Below are 8,137 nucleotides of genomic sequence, written 5' to 3' on the forward strand. Positions count from 1 at the left end.
TAATGTGACATGGGCTAGGTGTGGTGGTATACACCTTTAATCCTAGCACTTGGGAAACATAGGCAAGAGTATCTCTATGAGATCAAGGCCAGTCTGGACTACACAGTGAGGGAGAAGAGGACGAGCAAGATGAAAATATGGGAGATGAAGGTGTGGGAGATGAGGGTGAGGGAGGTGAGGGTGTGGGAGGGGAGGGCGTGGGAGGTGAGGGTGAGGGAGATTAGGTCCATATAGATGGAGGGCTAGATCATTCAGGCCTTCGTGGCCTTAGGACAGACAAGTGGAGTTTTAGTACAAAGACAAACTACTGAAGGGCTTTACACAGGGTAGTGACATGACCTAATCCGCACATTCTGCCTCTTCCTCTATTTTTTTGTTTTTCATGTGTATTTCTTCCCATTGAGCTGTTCCCATCGTCTCCGGATCAAGTACAAACACTCACCTGCAGTATCTGCCTTGTTGCAGCATGGGTAATCACTATATGCTTTTGGGTGCTCTTGTGGGCACTCTTTCTCCCAGGACAGGTTGGGGCAGGCTGATTGTCCTGAGGTACTCTCTGAGGAAGGTGGGTTCAGTTCCCAGCACCCACATGGCAGCTGATAGCCATTCATAACTCTAGTTCCAGGGAACCCAATGCCCTCTTCTGACCTCCATGGGCACTGCAGGCAATATACTCACATACATAAAAACTAAAAATAATAAATAAAATATCTTATTTTATTTAATTTTATTTTATGTGTATGAGTGTTATATGACTGCAGGTAAGTGTACCTGTACCAGTGTCGTGCAATGCCCACAGAGGACAGAAGAGGCTGTCAGATCCCCTGGAACTGGAGTTATAGACAGTTGTTAGCTGCCATGTGGGTGCTGGGATTCGAACCCGGGTCTTCTGCAAGAACAGCTGGTGTTCTTAACTGCTGAGCCATCTCTCCAGCCCCACCCCCAATTTTTTTTTTGTTTCTTTTGCCTTTTTTTTTTTTTTTTTTTTTTGAGACAGGATCTCCCTGTAGTCCCAGCTGTCCTGGACCTCACTATGTAGACCAGTCTGGCCTCGAACTCACAGAGATCCACCTGCCTCTGCCTCCCAAGTGCTGGGACTAAAGGCATGCACCACCATGCCTGGCTCATAAATAAAATATTTTTTAAAAAGAATCCATGAGAAGGTCTTGGTAGGAGAATGTGCAAGTGCTTAAAAAATTGGCCACTATGCACAGATGGACAGAAGTAGCCTGATGCTGGGACTGTGGAAATCTGGACCCATGGCCATACTCTAGGAGATCAGGAACACAGTCCTAGTGACTCAAGATGGTGGTCATGACTCTCAAGCAACAAGACCAGTAGTAGAAAACACACCTCCTTTCTTTTAAACAAAACTTAGTCTGACCAAAGCCATCATCCTGTGAATCCCTGGGAAATTCTGCTGTAGTCATAATTGTGGACCCTTCTGCCAAAGAGGGTCACAGGATGGTTATGAGAATTAGGAGGATTATGTAGCAGGGGAAGAGGGGGTGGGGCTTCTTTGTGGTCCCACTGTTGACCTGATCATTGTTCCAACATGCTGTGGTGTGTTAAGGCAGTTTCTGTACTATGAACACATACATAGAAAGGTGACGTATTTGAATGCCTTCAACTGACAGATGATACACACAACATTAAGGAATTGGTTATGGTTAAGATTCAGGGACCCATGCTTTTCCCACTGCCTGGGCAATTAAGATGGGAGGGACAGGGACGGACAGAGCACGCAAAGCCCGTAGAACACAGGCAAGTAAAATGGGGGTTTAGTGACCGACAGAACAGTCCAAGGGGGTGAGTTTCTCCAGTTTTACTATTTTATTTTTAAATTATAAAGTTCATAAAAGTTTTTCCATAGAAAATATGTCAAGTTCAAAAAGTTAAATGAGCAGAAAAAACACTACTCACGATCCAGGAGCAGAACAATCCTTTGACGTAGTTCTTTACAGTCTGCCTTCCTCTGTTTCCTTTTGTATGATCAGGGATGTTTTAGACATTGAACATTGTGTCCTCTTTATTTTGTTCGGGTTTTTCCTTTTTTTGTGTGTCAAGGTCTCTGTAGCATAGGTTGGCTTCAAAATTATTACATAGCCAAGACTGGCCCTGGGCTCATGATCCTCCTACCTTCCTAGAGCTGGGATTAAAAGTATGTGCTATCACATTTAGTTTACATGTTAATTTTTTTTTAAGCTTAAAGTCCTATCAACCATTCCCTTTTGCCTTGTGCTTATATAATAATTCATTGCAAGGACTCCTGGTTCCCTTCTCTTTCCAAATGTGTGAGTTGACTGAACATCCAGGTTACTCCCCAATGACTTGATATTCTAGATTGTTCTGTAATGTACAGATACATAAGACATTATTTCTGTTTTAATTTCCTTAGGATAGAGTTATGGAGACAGAGTAATGGGACATTAATATTTGAAAGCTTATTGATGTATCTCTTATGATATTCTTTTCCAAATAGGGTTGTAACAATTAGTGTCAAAAGCCATGAACATAAATCAAGTATTTTTTTTAATTGACTAACTTGAAAGGTGGACACAAAAAAAAGGTCACTGTGCCTGACTTTGTCTCAGATTTTATTTATTTTTTAGGATTACTGTATGAAAAAAAGGCCTTATTCCTTAGAATACAGTTAATCTTGATGGCCGAGGATTTTGGTACCTTTGAAAGCTTGCCTCTAAGGTAAACACCTCCCCAACCAAGCCCAAGAGTGATTTAATGAAGGATCCACAGCTAGTGAGTCCTGTGTGGCTCCAAAGCTCTGCTTCTGCTCAGCTGTTATAAGCTTTCACTACTGGTTTTTGAAGTGACTGAGGAGTCAAGATCATTAACAGAACTGAATGAGCCAGGAGGAGGGTGAAGGGGGAAAAGGGTGTGTATGTGGGGTTCTCTGTGGTATACAGCTGTTTGTGGTGCTTGCTGCGGGGTGGATTTTTGAGGTACAGGGAAGCATCACATGGATATGTAGCAGCCAGCTGAAAATTTAGGTCTTGCTTCTAAGAAAGTTCAACTGAATGTGTGGAACAGGACAAGGAGGCTGGGGCACATGGAATGGGGAGATGAAGCATTTATCAAGTCTCAGAGCACAGGCTGGAGTTGACCCAGGGCAGAACGTGACCAGAGTCACCTGGGGTGGTTATAGGATCCAGCTGCTAGGTGACAGCGAGTGCCACAAGGCTACTGTTTCCAGCAAGAGCAATGCTGGACAGAGGAAACAGTTCTGCTGAGCTCTGAATCTCACCATAAAGGCCAGTGGGTCCCATAGATCTGCAGAAACAGCTTAGATGATGAAGACAGACACAGTCAGCTGCTGAAATTTATGGCCAAGGCCAGAGGTCATGGTAGGCATGTGCTAGCTGGTACTGGGCACAAGCCCACTTTGCACAAAATAGAAAATAGCTCTTGGAAGAGAAATAGGATGCAGAATCTCCTGCTGCCCAACTCAGTTCCCTTTGCTCTGCCAGGCTGATTTTCAATCTTCTAGCCACTGCCAAGCACAAGGGCCCTGGTTGTAGACCTGTTCCACCCATTATGCTTGTTCTTTGACTTTTTTGTGTCTTGTGCAATAAGGAGGGAACTTGATGAGGGAATGGACAATTTGGGCCTTGGTTGAGCAGGGATGGGTTAGCTTCAGAGTAGAGCATTATCAGGTGACTTGAGGCCATTTGGGAAGTCAGAACAGGTTTGAATCATAAAAACCTGTAAGAGACTGAACAGCAAAGGATGTGAATGGGAATGGCTTAGCCTACTGTTGCCTGGAAGTTATGGGATGAAACAGAGCAACTAACAGGAGGGCTTGGAGCAGAAGAAGCTCACAGAGGGCCAGAGGGGCAAAAGTGCCAGGTTGCTACAGGGTAGCAATGTGCTTTGGGCCCCTGATGGGACAGGCAGGCCAGGCATCTTCTGCAGGCTTGAGGGATTGGGAGGGTAGTAATTCAGAGGGACATAGTTAGAGAAGGGATGTTCTGAGCTGAAGATTTAGAGAAAGAACTGTATAGAATAGTAACATGCCCCAGGCTCTGGCTTTGCTGGTGGTGGATTGAAAGTGGGATAAGGGAGTAATGGATGGTAAGACGATCACCACAGCTGCTATTTCCTGTCAGGAAGATTCTGTAGGGGGTGGGGGGAGAAGGGCAACAGAAAAGCGGCCCACCTCATCAGTGTGTGGAGCCTGTGCTTAGAAGCTCTGGTCATTCTTTAGAAGGACTTCTGCATGCAAGTGGTCTAGGGTCTCTGACACATATTCTGTAAGTGATGTCTTAACATGACCCTCAGAAGTCAGTGAACTTGCCTCTGTCCACACATGAATGACATGGATTTGGGAGCCAGGTCATTTTGATACTGAAATCCTAGACTCTAGTTGTGACTTAAACAGAGGTTAATTATATTAAATTTATCAGGAAGATGATTACAAAATCTATGGGAATATGGTAAATAGTAAAGATAATCAGAGTATCCTCCTCCTTTCCTCCAAGGACCTAGAAGATTCAACCCTGTGTCCTGGGCACCTCCCTCTCTGTGCAAGACAAGGTGGGACCCAATAACTACTTGTTGAATGTTGAGAGAATGAAATAAATAAACAAAATAAGAAAACCCACCCACATTGCTGAAGGAAGGAGTGTGGGGACACAAGTTTCTATTGAATTTGAGGCATCTCGGTGGAGAGTGTGGCAAGGGGATTTCCAGTGACTTCCCAGTGCCTGAAGCCTTCGTCCTGGGGAAAGAGAAAATAGGAACTGGCTTTGCAACTGCAGACATGGCTGCCTGGGCAGATGAGAGCCCTCCATGCACTCGGGCAAGGACAGGGGGTCCCACTATGATTCAATCTTAGAACTGCAGCCTGCTTTCCTAACTCCACAGCAGCTTCAAGAGCACTAGAGAAAGCCAGTACCCTGGGTGATTTCCTGTCCCCTGTCCCCACAGTGAGGTTGGAAGAGGTGTGTGGATTGGGGGGGTCTCTCTCCTATAGGTGTGGTCAATTACACCCTTCAAGTTAGACAGCCACTAATTTTGGCCAAAGTAATAACTTATGGAGAAAACCTCTGGTGAAATTGTGGTGAGGGAGGTTTTAGAAATCTGCTCTAAAAACTACTTGTTTTTTTTTTTTTTTTTTTTGAGGGACTGCACTGAGTCAACTTAAATCAGCCCTAGTTTCTTCACTCATATATGAGGCCTAGAAAGCCACTCACCTTTCCCTTTGATCTGGATTTCTGGACCTTAGACTGTAGCAGCTGTATTTTACTTTACACTGCTAGATGTTTTTGTAGACTCCTTTCCCTTTCCCTTTCTATTTGTTTTCATTGATTTATTTCATTGTAACTTAATTTGTCTCAATACTTTGTACGAAATCAAAATAGAAAATGAAACTTAGAATAATCCTCGGAAGAGAAAGTCTTTCCGCTGTTCAAACCGACCTGTTCTTGACCTGACAGGGCCTCGGGTAACTGACCTTCCTGGGAACAGCAGCCGCTAGGTGGCACCAAAACCTCCGCGTAACCTTCTCTAGCGATTGGGCCATTTCTTGGACCGCCCACTGTCCATGCTTGGAATGGCTCTAGCCCAAATACTCTAGGTTTAGTTCTAGGGGCCTGCACAACTGACGTAAGGGGGGGGGGTGCTGGATTTCCTTCTGACCCTCAAGTTATATGATCAGAACATATGATATGTTGTGCGGGGCTAGGGAGTAGGGATTCTCCCTCCTGGAACATGGCAGATGCTGGCGGAGAAGCAGCTGGGCGCATCTTTCAGCCAGGGCACCTGGAGGTGGGGCTTCTTCCAAATAGAGAGCTGAGGATGTCAGGAGGCATGGGAGGAGCCTTTTCCCTTCACCTAGTGCTCCCTGGACTCTGTCAGAGAGGAATGCCCTGCCTCTAATAGCAGTCACGGCCCCCTAGGCGGGCGGTGGCCAGGGAACTCAGGGAAGAGCCAAAGAGCAGGCCAAGGGCTCCACACCACCACTCATGGTTAGTGGAGGAATTATGTCATTTAAAGTCATTTGGTAACTAGACCTCTATGCTCCAAATTAGAAAAGCCTTTGGTAAACGTTGGAAGAATGTAGCAATGTCTAATTTTTTATATTCAGGTTCCTGACCCCTTACAAATCCATTTGTTACAATAATTAATGGAACACAACATGTTTCCCTGAGAATCTTTTTCCCTCCAACATTGACTACTTACTATTCTCTTGAGACTGATAAACTATATTTCCAGAGGATTAAGGAGAACCAGGTAGGGGTGGCAGAGACCCACGGAGCAGTGAGGTCTTGGGTAGGGAGGGCCACTATGTTCCCCTGGGCCCCCTGAAACCCAGATCTGGAATTCACTGGTCAGGGCTCTTGGGTTGTTGCTACTGTTGTCAGAGTGTAGGATGGAGGAGTTCTTCATCATTTAAAAATTTTTTTTTTGATGCTGCAATTGAACCCAGAGCCTGAGGCATGCTAGGTGAATGCTGTACTGCTGAGCTATGACTGCACTTCTCTGTGCTTGGTTTGGCTTGTCCTTAAAATTCCTTACATCATTCTGTCTACTCAGGTTCCTATTAGCTGACAGGCTGGAGAATCCATTCATCTATAGAAAGTGGGGGGGTGGGAAAACATGTACATTTCTCCAGATTTCCTTGGGGCTGAAGGTATTAGCCATGTACTTAAGGGCTCCTTGATCAAAAGCAAACATCTGTCCTCACTTGGGACCCCAGAAGGTGGAACTTTACTCTCCACTGAAATGTCCTTTGGGCCTTAGGACTCAAAGAGCAGCAGTACTTAACTCTAATTTGTTCCAACATGTATCACTTCTCCCTCTGTTACAAAAGGTTCATCCCTGCCATGATGGGCCTCTGATACTTATTTGACCCAAAGTCATTTTTGCAGAGGTTTTCAGGTCAGGTGGGGACACACCAAGCAACATTGGATGTCTAAAGCAACCATTAGATAGTTCTTAATGTAGGGCAAAATGACACCGTGAGCAGAGTCTGCTAACTTGTCTTGTTAACTTTTGGCACTGATGTGCTCACTCCCTTATTCTCTGGAGGCCTGTCCTGGTCCTTGGAACCCAGAACCTGAGGCATACTCAGGATTTTTTTCCTCCTCTCTAATGTTAGCATTCTGCCTTTCACTATCAGCTACTGACTTTGGGTCACACTGTCAGGATTGTGGGCTGCAGGTGGCTTTCTAGGAATCAGCTTTGAAAGCAACCTCTTGCTGTTCTGAGCATGTGGCTCAATAGTTACTGGCTTGACCTGAGAAACCCTTTTTTTTGGGGGGGGGGGAATTACACACCACAGCAGCAGCAGGGCAGACTTCAAAAAAATCTAAGTTACTCAGTGTAGCTGGATTCTTGAATCAAGCTTTGACAGTAGTTTTGTTCAAGGGCTCACCAACAGCCACTCGGCTCATTTCTGGTCAGCCACCTGTTCTTATAAATGAGGTTTCCTTGTGACTCAGCCGTTTCCATTCATTTACATTTTATTTTTCATGCTACAATAGAATCGATGGCAACAAGACTGACAAAATTGAAAATATGACTGACAAAGTTTAAAATGTTTATTATCTAGCCCTTTTCAGGAAAATTTGGCTTACTCCTGGTTCAGAAGTAGAAGACACCATGTTTTTACTTATTTACACTGGAATAGAGTCCAGAGTCAGAGTCCTGGGGAGTCCAGAGTGCTGGAGACAAGGAGGGTCACAGGGTCTCCTTGCAGGGATGGTAGACCTGAGGCTGATCACTGGGGATGGGCAACTGAGCCTGAAGACAGTGCTGGGACTCTGAGGTTGTGTCTGAGCTGGTACAGGACCTTCTAGAAAGAAGAAAACTGGGCCTTGAGTAATTTAGGCAAAGAGCACCGTGCTGGGGAAAGAACAGTGTACATCCATGTTCTTTCCCAAGGATAGACTGAAGCTAGGGACAGCTTGGCACTGCCTCCAGGGTCGGCACATGGCTTTGCTGAAGTTGGAGATCTAAATACTGTTCACACTGTGACAGCAGAGACAGCAGACGGGAAAAGCTGGTGCTCGACTGAGGCACCAGCTTTCCTTAAGGCTCCCAAGCACTCGTGGGAGGCTAGCAGTGCACAGGGCAGCATCTCACAGTTTCCCACTTTAGGGAGTAGCACCTGCTCAGG

This window comes from Nannospalax galili, unplaced genomic scaffold (assembly GCF_000622305.1).
Source record: "Nannospalax galili isolate Female #2095 unplaced genomic scaffold, S.galili_v1.0 scaffold488, whole genome shotgun sequence".
NCBI lineage: Eukaryota > Metazoa > Chordata > Mammalia > Rodentia > Spalacidae > Nannospalax > Nannospalax galili.